Source organism: Podarcis raffonei, chromosome 12, assembly GCF_027172205.1.
Source record: "Podarcis raffonei isolate rPodRaf1 chromosome 12, rPodRaf1.pri, whole genome shotgun sequence".
NCBI lineage: Eukaryota > Metazoa > Chordata > Lepidosauria > Squamata > Lacertidae > Podarcis > Podarcis raffonei.
The window spans coordinates 51,199,193-51,211,554 of NC_070613.1; the positions used below are offsets into that span (position 1 = coordinate 51,199,193).

Genomic DNA, 12,362 nt, shown 5'->3' on the forward strand with positions numbered 1-12,362 from the left:
TCGTAAGCACAATAGGAGGTCCTAGTCTAATCCTTAGGCTAGACTCTTCAGGAACCAAGGGCAGCTTACTTCCCACATCCACCCCAAGCTGTCCAACCAAGGAAAGTAGGTTGGAACAGTGACATTATATATTTGCATCAAACCTTTCCATAAGGTAAAGGTAAAGGGACCCCTGACCATTAGGTCCAGTCGTGGCCGACTCTGGGGTTGCAGCACTCATCTCGCTTTATTGGCCAAGGGAGCTGGTGTACAGCTTCCAGGTCATGTGGCCAGCATGACTAAGCCGCTTCTGGTGAACCAGAGTAGCACACAGAAATGCCATTTACCTTCCCGTCAGAGCAGTACCTATTTATCTACTTGCACTTTGACGTGCTTTCAAACTGCTAGTTTGGCAGGAGCAGGGACCGAGCAACGGGAGCTCACCCCATTGTGGGGATTCGAATCGCCAACCTTCTGATCGGCAAGTCCTAGGCTCTGTGGTTTAACCCACAGAGCCACCCGAGTCCCTAACCTTTCCATACCCTCCAATATTTCTCTGATGAAAATAGGGGAGTCCTAATAATAATAATAATAATAATAATAATAATAATAATAATAATACCCTGCCCATCTGACTGGGTTGCTTCAGCCACTCTGGGTGGCTTCCAACATATATAAAAACATAATCAAACATTTAACATTAAAAAAACTTCTAAAGGTTGTAAAGTTACTTATCTCCTTTGCTCGGGAGTCGCAAAACTCCATATCCTCCAACATTTCTCCGATGAAAATAGGGACGTCCTATGGAAAAGTGGGGCATTCCAAATCAAATCAGAAACTGGGATGGCTTCTGTAAATCTGGGACTGTCCCTGGAAAATAGGGACACTTCGAGGCTCTGCCTTTCAGGAACTCAATCAAGACTGCATACATTACCATACTATACCCTTTTCTATCTTTGTTGCAGCCCCGTGAGCTGGGCTAGGCTGAATTAATATATGTACTTAAGCAGCACTTCTTGCCAGTAGATTGTGGGGTGGTGAAGCAAGGGCCCCAATCCACTTGCAGCATACTAAGCCCAGGAAATCCTGTTGTCATTCCTGCCTTTAGCCATTATTTGGGCTGAAAGGATTTAAACAATCAAAGTGAAGATTGAGAAACTGACAAGATTAAACTCCCAATCACAAAAGGGCATGCAAATACAGTCGTTGCCACTTTCCATGCTAGTCCAAGTCACCTGTGCAGGTGAATCTACCTCTGGTTCCCTGCCTAGGCCCTGATTTCCACCATGGGAAATTGAGCAATTATGGGAGGAGTATTTTTGTGGGTGCTGGTCATTTCTCAAAGGAAATGGCTTGACACAGCGGAGCAAACAGATTTTCTGGTGTGATTTCAGACCTCAGATGTGGAGCTGGGCAAGTTAGCTGACTGAACCGTAAACATTCTGAACTTCCTTTACACAAGTCCCCTGAGAGAAAAGTGAAAACAGAGTTAGCATCATGCAGGGAACCTTGCCTGGCCGGAGACAATTTTCCGCAGCGTATAAGGCAGTGATGTTAGCACACAGAAAAACAGAGGAACACAAACTTTCCCGGATGAAAAATACAGCACTTTAAAGAGGATGAACAAACTCCCGCTGACTCCCCATGCTCTGCGCAGCAGTTGTGACCCTAGCCAGCTCTGCAAGCACAAAGAAAAGAAATAGTGGAAATAAACTGTTTATGCGCAGGGACCAGGTCTCATCGAGTAAGTTTGTTCAGAAAGAACAAGATGGAGGCAATAAGAAAGGAGGTCTGCTGTTCGCGAGGAGCAGTATTTCTTGAGCAAACATTGAAGAGCAGTGAAAATACAAAGGGATTTCCCAGTTATTAAAAGTGCATGTTTATTTTATCAGATTTTGAACAAACTTGGGGAGCTGATGAACGAGGGGGAGGAGGAAGAATCCTTGAAAGATCAGTACAGTGGTACCTCAGGTTAAGAACTGAATTCGTTCCGGAGGTGTGTACTCAACCTGAAACTGTTCTTAACCTGAAGCATCACTTTAGCTAATGGGGCCTCCTGCTGCCGCTGCACGATTTCTGTTCTCATCCTGAAGCAAAGTTCTTAACCCGAGGTACTATTTCTGGGTTAGCAGAGTCTGTAACCTGAAGCATATATAACCTGAAGTGTATGTAACCCGAGGTACCTATGTATTGTATAAGGCTGAGGATTTACAGATTTATTCTGTTTACTCATGTTTGGACAGTATGATATGCCTACACTAAAGTAAGTCTCATTTAATTCAATGAGGCTTCTCCCCAGATAAGTTGGTCTAGGATGGCTGGGGTGGGTAATTTTAGGATGGCACCTAGTGTCCTCTCTGCCATCCTCTGCTGGGGTGGGAGAAGCTCTGCTGAAGGTGTTTGGGACAATCTTGTGCGATGGTGCAAGGCTCTGCACATTGCCTTTGTGGAAGTTGTGGCTTGAGAATTGCTTCCTGGATTGACAAAATCATTTCATGCTGTAAAACGTTAAACTGCTTTTAAATTTGGCATATTCTAGGAAGCAGCTGCTGCTAGGGAGGTGTTGCTACTGGTGCTGGCCTGCTTTAGGAACCAGCAGGAGACATTTGTGTCTAAGGATGCTGCTAATGGCCTGAAATGCTGTGTAGAACCTCCTTCATCTCCTGTCTCAAAACCTCAAAAGCAGTGTAGAGAGGAAGAGCAGACTGCACCCTTCCAGGTATAATAAAGAACTTTGTTTTTGGACTCAAAATAGCTTCATTTGGTCTGGGATTTTTGCATGGATGGATGGAATCATGGTGAGTTCCAACACCTCTTCTTTATTACTATAGCACTGAACATAATGTATGTTTTCTAAGCAACAATGTCAAATTATACCCAGCAGTTGAATCCTGACAAGACAGAAGTACTGTTTTGGGGGGACAGGAGGCGGGCAGGTGTGGAGGACTCCCTGGTCCTGAATGGGGTAACTGTGCCCCTGAAGGACCAGGTGCGCAGCCTGGGACTCATTCTGGACTCACAGCTGTCCATGGAGGCACAGGTCAAATCCGTGTCCAGGGCAGCTGTCTACCAGCTCCACCTGGTACGCAGGCTGAGACCCTACCTGCCCGCAGACTGTCTGGCCAGAGTGGTGCATGCTCTAGTTATCTCTCGCTTGGACTACTGCAATGTGCTCTATGTGGGGCTACCTTTGAAGGTGACTCGGAAACTGCAATTAATCCAGAATGCGGCAGCTACACTGGTGACTGGGAGTGGCCATCGGGACCACATAACACCAGTCCTGAGAGATCTGCATTGGCACCCAGTATGTTTCTGAGCACAATTCAAAGTGTTGGTGCTGACCTTTAAAGCCCTAAACAGCCTCGGTCCTGTATACCTGAATGAACGTCTCCACCCCCCACTGTTCAGCCTGGACACTGAGATCCAGCGCCGAGGGCCTTCTGGCGGTTCCCTCATTGCGAGAAGTGAGGTTACAGGGAACCAGACAGAGGGCCTTCTCGGTAGTGGTGCCCGCCCTGTGGAATGCCCTCCGATCAGATATCAAGGAAATAAGTGGCTATCTTATTTTTAAAAGACATCTGAAGGCAGCCCTGTTTAGGGAAGTTTTTAATATGTAATGCTATATTGTTTTTAACACTCGATTGGGAGCCACCCAGAGTGGCTGGGGAGACTCAGCCAGACGGGCGGGGTATAAATAACAAATTATTACTATTATTTCTATTATTATTATTATTATTATTATTATTATTATTATTATTATTATTATTGCGGTGAATGCCATAACCCCTATAAAAAAAGTCTCAGAACCTAAGTTTCAGAGTTCTGGTGCAATGCAATGAACTCTATGATCCAAAAGGAACATGAAATGTGGGCTCCTTGGAAAGGAGTTTCCCTATGCAAAATGGTAAACTCCTTTTGAAAATTAAGGGAGATTCAAAAGCAGATTGTGATATGACCTGGATCAGCTGTTCTAAGAAAAAAGTCAACCCGAAGCCTCACTGGGCCGGCAGAAGTCATTGGCCTCAAGCAGCTGTTTGGATTCCATCCATTGTATGCTGTTTATTAATAGGCCTTTCGAGCCGCTTCTTAAGCCTTGTTCATACATGTTTGGACATAATTTCATTACTGTACAGTTGGTGGCTGACAGCTGACTTTACTGGAAAATCTGTCGTTTGAAGAGATCGAAAATCTCTATCTGCAGTGTTGATGCAATATGGCCGATCCACACACAAGCCATCTGTTGAGGTTGTAGCCATGTGTGCGCTAGCTGTTAGTTTCCAGGTCTAGTGCAGATTGTGAAATTTTCTTTGAATTGTGAATTCTTTTTTTAAAAAATCAAAACAAAAACTCAACACCTGTTTTTACAGAGAAGAGACATGCTAGAATTATATCAACTTGAGTCTCATTTTTAGACATATAATTTTGAAGTCTCTCCTCTTAAACTCCCCTGTGGTGAGCTGGCTCCAAAAATTGTAATGTTATGTGCAACTACGTTCTACCTGAGCTGCATGACATGTCTGCTTGATGAGCAAAATCAGAGAGCCCTAAAAGACAGTGTATCAAGAAACGCCGCCTGCTGTCATTGAGGCCACCCACTGGATCTCAAGATTGTGGCTTCTTATTTTTGTGACTCACGTCACGGAATAGATAATTGACAGCATATATTATGCAGTTACCATATGAGTTCACACCAGTAGTTCCCCAATTATCCCACATATTGAAAAAGATATATAGATTGTCAGGCAGGGATTTTTTTTTCTTGCTAAAAAACTTTTTCCAGTAAATGTAACTTCAGGTAAATGAAGCTCCTACTTTTTTGCTCCTGAGGAGAGTGTTTCACACTTGTTTCAGCAACTTTGGAACAGTGCTCTGAGAGATAGGAGGGATTTGTCCAAAGGTGAACACAGATTAAAGAGGACCCATCAATTGTAGGGATCAAGCTGGCAAGAGCAGACCAGCTGAGATGGATGAAAAGACCACAGGATGCAAAACAACAAATGGTGCTTACGGAACAAAGTCGGGTTCAGGTGCTAAACATTTTCCTAAAGAACCCTATGTATGCAGACCATGGAAGGGGCATGTCCACAGTTGCAGATATCACTTCAAACAAGTGATGTGGTAACTGAAGAATATCCAAAGCCGGTAGGTTCTAGGTCAGATTCTACTTATTCCATGAGACTATCTTAAAAAGCAGAGACATCACTTTGCCAACAAAGGTCCATATAGTTAAAGCTATTTTTTCCCCAGTAGTGATGTATGGAAGTGAGAGCTGGACCATAAAGAAGGTTGATTGCCGAAGAATTGATGCTTTTGAATTATGGTGCTGGAGGAGACTCTTGAGAGTCCCATGGACTGCAAGAAGATCAAACCTATCCATTCTTAAGGAAATCAGCCCTGAGTGCTCACTAGAAGGACAGATCCTGAAGCTGAGGCTCCAATACTTTGGCCACCTCATGAGAAGAGAAGACTCCCTGGAAAAGACCCTGATGTTGGGAAAGATGGAGGGCACAAGGAGAAGGGGATGACAGAGGAAGAGATGGTTGGACAGTGTTGTCGAAGCTACCAGCATGAGTTTGACCAAACTGCGGGAGACAGTGGAAGACAGGAGTGCCTGGAATGCTCTGGTCTATGGGGTCATGAAGAATCGGACACGACTAAACGACTAAACAACAACAAGGTGGAATCTACACACATATAAAAAACATTGTGATAATGCTTTTTTAAAATAAAAAATGATTTGAAAAATACATTGAATTTGGCATAGCTCACTTTCGCCATCTAGAGTCACGTTTGTATATTGCATTTTACAACACATTTAAAACGTTTTATTTGCAGCTGAGTCTTAATATTGGCATCTGATTCTTGTGCCAGCTCCCCACCCCCTGTGATGCCAAGAACATCAGGAAAACACCATTACTTTCGGCACACAAAAATACTGGAAAAGCCTGCAGCAACCATATCAAAGCTGTGCTAGGCCTCAAGCACCACTCTTAGTGATGGAGGGGAAAGGGAGATTGATTCTCAAGTGAGATCAGTAATAATGGGCAACGTTACCCGAAGGATAGCTTACCTGGTATGATCAATTTTCCTTGTATTGTTCAGCCGTGAGAGGCCACCATGGACAGCGTTCTCAGTTCTCATGAGGCAAAGGTAAAACCCCAAAGGTCTAGTTGATGTCCATCACAAACTGATGACTTCCAGGATGAATGTTTTAGTACCCTAAGGCAAAAAGTTTGGAAGCAATGGATTTACTTAATGACATTTAAATAAAAATGTGTATTACCAGTAACTCAGTCAACAAGCTTTTTTAAGACAAAGAAATAAATTTGAGGTGACTTTTAGTTAAATAAAGAAAAGCAATTAATTGTTAAAAAGAAAGACCATCTGTAATGTTTCCTCTTTTTTATCTCTTATTTCAAGTAATAAAAAAGGAATTTTAAGAACACTTCAAAGCATAACCTTCCTTTTTAGCCCACAAATAAAGGTTTACCCTCACCAGTCAATATTGGCCACTGCTGAGGAATCAGCTAATCTGAAATCCCCACCCCAATAGTGATCTACACCAGGGGAGAAGAGTGCTACAGGTGGGGGATTCCAGCAATAGATTCCTGAAAAAGGTCATTCCAGGGGTGGTGTAGAATTGGGCTGGTCATGAATGTGCTGGATCCAACTTCTGGAAAGTGGCCCAATTAGTTGCATAATCCATTAATTTTGGCCCTCATTTTCACTGTATACCTACTAATGTTGTAAAAGGATACCAGCAACTTCAGATAGGAGATAAACCAAGGAAATACTGCCTGAGTCATCTGAAACTTCCCTCTTATGTAAATTTAGGATGTGAACAATGGATAATTAATATATTTCAATGGGTGGAGATTGGCACACTGTAGAATTTCCATCTCAGAAGATCTACGTTTTTAGCATTTTAAATCGACACAAAAAGTTGAGATTCTGTTGAGAATCTGAAAATAGAGTTCAATGAATCACTCTAAAAGTTTTTCAGCCAGCAATACTAGAAAATTACATTGGCATTATGACTGAAGCCAATTTTATAACCGTTCCTTTAGTCAAAATGGCTATTTTGAACGAATGAATACATTGCTTTCCCTTAAATATTTCTTGAAATACAATTTCATTTCAAACCAGTTGTGTTTTGCCCATTCACAATGTAAACCTATCCATGCCTACTTAGAAGTAAGCCACATTGAATTCAATAGTATTTAGACCCAGTTAGGTGTATATAGGTTTGCAGTCAGAGTCTTTCAGTCACCCTGAACCAGCAAGTGCAATTCATGGTTGTTGTTGATACAGATGTGAATATACATCTTGGTGGATCTCCCCAGTTGGATCACACTGCTCAGCCTAACCACGTTGGACCTGATGAAGTTGTCTTCTGATGCAAATGGGACCACTAATTGGTAAACATTACCTGTAACTATGGCCAATGTCTAGTGCAAGGGCGGAGAACCTTTTTCATCTGGTTGGTTCTATTGCCTTCTGAGAAAAATGGCTACATGCCAGAGGTAGACAAGGCCAGAGGGGAGTGGAACAAGGTATCAGAAGATACCTTTGGACACTAGGCTAGTTTCTAAGCACACCCACACTCCCATCTCTATCCTCCACCCAATCAAGAAGCATTATCAGAGTTCAAGGAGACATCACCAGACAAAAGCACTTGAAGAAGGTGCAATGCAGAGTCCATGAGGGGTGTGGCCTGAGAAGAGGCTGTGTGGTCTGGGGAGGACCCTAGTTCCCCTTCGCCATTTAGCTTCTCTATGATATCTTAAAAATGCATCTTAAAAAGCAGAGACATCACCTTGCCAACAAAGGTCCGTATAGTTAAAGCTATGGTTTTCCCAGTAGTGATATATGGAAGTGAGAGCTGGACCATAAAGAAGGTTGATTGCCAAAGAATTGATGCTTTTGAATTCTGGTGCTGGAGGAGACTCTTGAGAGTCCCATGGATTGCAAGAAGATCAAACCTATCCATTCTTAAGGAAATCAGCCCTGAGTGCTCACTGGAAGGACAGATCCTGAAGCTGAGGCTCCAATACTTTGGCCACCTCATGAGAAGAGAAGACTCCCTGGAAAAGACCCTGATGTTGGGAAAGATGGAGGGCACAAGGAGAAGGGGATGACAGAGGATGAGATGGTTGGACAGTGTTCTTGAAGCTACGAACATGAGTTTGACCAAGCTGCGGGCTTGATAGGAGTGCCTGGTGTGCTCTGGTCCATGGGGTCACGAAGAGTCAGACACGATTAAACAACACATGATATAATGTCTATTTACTTCTTTTGTCACAATATCTGTCCCCTGTTTTCCTCGCCTTTTTGTTTTACTTTTGCCCACAAGAGACAGAGGAATCAATGCATGACAGAGTTAAGTTCTGAAGGCTGACTGTCAAGCTGTTTTATGAACAGGAAGGTACTGATTGCCTGACTCCATCAAATCATTCCTGATAAGTGGCCAGGTGAGATGCTATAATGAATGACTTCGGGTGGTGGGAAAGTGCGACAGGATAACCGTAAAAGGAAACAAAATGGATTAAAGTCTGAAAGGCTCTTTCTGTACTCGGCACTTTTAAATTAATATCCCTTATTAGATGTCAAGTATATGACAAACATGCTACTGGGTTATTTATATGTTTTATAACATGGACCATTTGTAGAAAAATGTATGTCTGAGATCAGGCATTATGAACCATAAACTGTGGTCTGAGGAAAGCAAGAAAGACTGCAGCTGGTAGCCTTCCTATTGTTATTCAGTCCATCTCTCAGGCCCTGATGTTGTGCTTTCATTAATTTTTCTATTAACTTTCCCCATCAATGTGATTAAAGATTCATTAATCTGAAGCAAAGGATAAAAGTGAAATAAAGATTGGATCAAACCCATTTCATGCACTCAGATTAGAGCCAAATATTCGGGCTTTATAAAGATGTCTGGTGTAGCCATAAAACAGATGTGTGTGCAAAGGTTTTTGTTGCTGTTCAAGCCAAAGATGGCCCAATTAAATCTCCACTTTGACTTCATTTGCAACCACTCGGCTCAGCTCTCTTCAACCTCATCAGTAGGATTTATAATTGCATATATTGCTTCAAATAAAATAAAGTACTAGCAATTAACTGAGGCTGCAGTTCTGTGCCCGTTTACTTGAGAGTAAATGTGGATCCAATGGGGTTTACCTGAGTAAGCATGCATATGATTCTGTTGCATGCCATGGACTCCTTTGGTCTACATCAGGGATGGGGGAGCTGTGGTCCTCCATGAGATATTCTCAGACCTCAACCACCATCATCCCTGATCATTGGCCATGCTAGCTGGGGCAGATGACGATTAAGAGTCCAAAAGTATCTGGAAAGTCAGATTACTCATCCCAAGTATGCATATTGGTGGAGGTTTCCCAAGATACAGAATTTCACATTATTAATTTAATTCAGAATTTTCCTTAACCTTGTTCAAGACATTCATTGACATTTTGTCAAGGAACAAACCTGATTCCTCCCCACTTTGAACTATTACGGGTGTGGGCTGTGAAAGAAATGAAAGAAATGACAATTTCTGGGGTTGACTGGGAGAAGCCATGGCAATTAAAGTTGCATAGAAATTGATAATAGGCATGTAATAGCTGACAACTGCTCCTATATCACTGTGATGTAGGAAAGACTATGGAATTGTGCCAGAATCCATAACTGAGAGACTGGGGATGTGCTAGGTTTCTCTATTCTCTGTCACATCCCAGTCATTTAGCCTCACAGTCCTTCACATGTTGGACAAGCAAGGTCTGTGGAATGGTGCAGAAGACACTCTCTAAGTCAGTTTAACTTCTTACAGAAATTTGACAGCAATCTGGTGAATGGGTCGGTTTTAATAAGCTGCTGAGGAGCAGAGGCAGGCAAATTGAACTCTACCCACCTCAAAGCTTGCTGTCACCAGCAGACTGCCCAGTGATGGTGTGACTCCAGTGGGGGTCACCTCAAGGGGGAGACAGAAAAGTGGGTCATGCCTTTGATGTCTTTCCTTCTGGGGCACCATTGCATCCCATAAAACTGGCAGATGGTGGAGGGACCCTGGTTGAGAGAGGCAGGAAAATGGAGATATCTCAGGGAGAGAGACTCAGAAAGGAAAGGAAAGCTTTCAGGTGAAAGCTGGGAGGGTCTGTCATTATCTGGGGTAGAGGGATTACACTCTAGTTTTGTACAGGGAGATATATGCACTTGTATATTATTTCTGCACTTTAGCTCTCCTGCTGTTGATTTTCACCTCCTTTATTGTTCAGGAGCTTATTGTTATTAGATACATACTCTGTTTTATAGGTGCACCTGAAATAAGAAGGTAATTACAGTGTCTCATAATTTTAAGTTTTTCACAGAGGTTATAGAGTTTATTGTTGGGATATTCTACACAATTTCACATAGCTGCTTAGTATATATTCATTATGGACTATTATGTATTTGTATGACTTTTAGATATTGGTATTGTATAGAGATTATATTTAGAGTAACTTTTTTTTTTTACGTTCTCTGTTGTAAACCACTCTGTGGTTTACTGTAGATGGTGCGAGGCTATATCTCCACCAGCAGAGGTAAATAAGTAACAGTCTTAGGTTGCAATCCTATACTACTTCCCTGTGAGTCAGTTGCATGGAATTCAATGGCATTTACTTTTGAGTAGACATGTACTGAGTTGTGCTGTGAATGTAAGGTAGGTTTGTGGCGCTGGTGGATCTAGGGATCTTTATGCCTTAATTTTCAGTCAGCATGACTAAAAATCAGATTTATGGCTCTCTGGTGAGGGTTCAAAGTAGATTTAGCTAAAATATTTGCTTATGAGGTGCTGCTGAGTAAATCCTTGGATCTGAAAAGGGTGGGGAAAATGAGACTGTGACATTAGACCAATTTTCAGCACCTTGGAGAGCAAGCAGCCATGGGAGTATGACTTATGTTGCCACTTGGCACTGAAGATAAAAATGAATGGAAGCCATTGGGCCCCATGGTGGCCCATTGAGAAAGTTTGCTTTGGATAAATTCTGTGTCCCTTATCCAATTTTGCCACTAGACCTATCGTCTTCCCCAAGGCCCAATAGGATTCAATATTTTAAACCGAGCCTTCACTTTTCTTTTCCTTTATGTATACAATTCTGTTTTAATAGTGACAGCAAAGGTGAGAATATAAAAAAGGCTGGTATGTGTTGGACAGCAGAATGAGTGAATCAGTAAGGTAGGTATACAGATGTTGATTGGATGTTTCTCTGCAAATCATTTATTATGAATATAGTTCCTTGAGTATCATTGTTAAAATAACATGGCTAAAGAAAAGTTATTATTTTAAAAGTGGAAATTGATAAAAACTGTTTTAAAAGAAGAAATTCTGTCTGACATAAGTGTGCTTTGAGCACATGAAGAATGCTTCGCTATTTGATAACTCTCCTTTGTTTGGTATGAAATAAAAGCTACTGCTTCTGTGAGGACACCTGCACAGCTGAATGTGCAGCAGTATTCAGAGAGAGGAATCCTTTCACAACCTCTTTGGAGTGCAAGTATTGTCAAATTTGCCAAAGTCAATTTTTAAGGCTTGGCATTTGGCTGAGCTTTATACAGTGTCCACTACTTCCCATTGTGAACATAAATTGAGCTGGGAAGACTCAAGGCTTTATAGACGATTCCAGTAGCTGATACTTCAAGGTGCAGACTTCTTGTGGCTTCAATTGTTTTCCTGCAAGGGTTCACAAGGGAATGTCATCTCCCAGATAATTACTGTGCTGCAAAAAAAGGATACAAATCCAGATGAAGTCTGTGAAATGTCCTTGCTTCTCTTCTTTGCATCTATGGTGGAAATTGCCATTATAGCATCAGTTAGCTAGATAAACATGCATCTGAAACTACTGGCATAAAACTACCTTTTTCCTAGTTTGCACCAAGAATGAAAGGAACCGTGTGGAATTCACAAGATTCTTTTTGTATTGCCATCAATTGAAAGCAAATTGGTGAAACCGCGATTCCAGTTTATTAATTAAGTGAACTGACCCCTGAAGGTTGCTGTTGAACTGTTGGACGTGTCAAGCAAAGTCAGCAGAGGCACAGCAACCTTGAGGGAAAATGTGTAATAGGCCTTAGAGGCCTTAGTCCATAGTCGCAGGAACCAATGGAAGGATCAGTCTGTTTTTGGGCTGTGTTGGTTCTGGATGTGTTCATTCATGAATCCATTCCATAACACTGGACCAATAATTGGTCTCACCCTTAAAAGGTAAAGGTACCCCTGCCCGTACGGGCCAGTCTTGACAGACTCTAGGGTTGTGCGCTCATCTCACTCTAGAGGCCGGGAGCCAGCGCTGTCCGCAGACACTTCCGGGTCACGTGGCCAGCGTGACAAAGCTGCTCTGGCG

At 42.4% G+C, this 12,362-nt stretch overlaps 1 long non-coding RNA gene across 2 annotated transcripts in view; it reads right to left on the reverse strand.

Moving 5' to 3' along the window:
* The window catches only part of LOC128398428 (uncharacterized), a 93,885-nt gene that overhangs the window by 58,077 nt on the left and 23,446 nt on the right, over positions 1 to 12,362 (reverse strand). For both annotated transcript variants that reach the window (XR_008327108.1, XR_008327107.1), the window contains exon 3: positions 6,050 to 6,198. This is a non-coding gene — a long non-coding RNA (uncharacterized LOC128398428). The remainder of the gene's footprint in view (positions 1 to 6,049; positions 6,199 to 12,362) is intronic.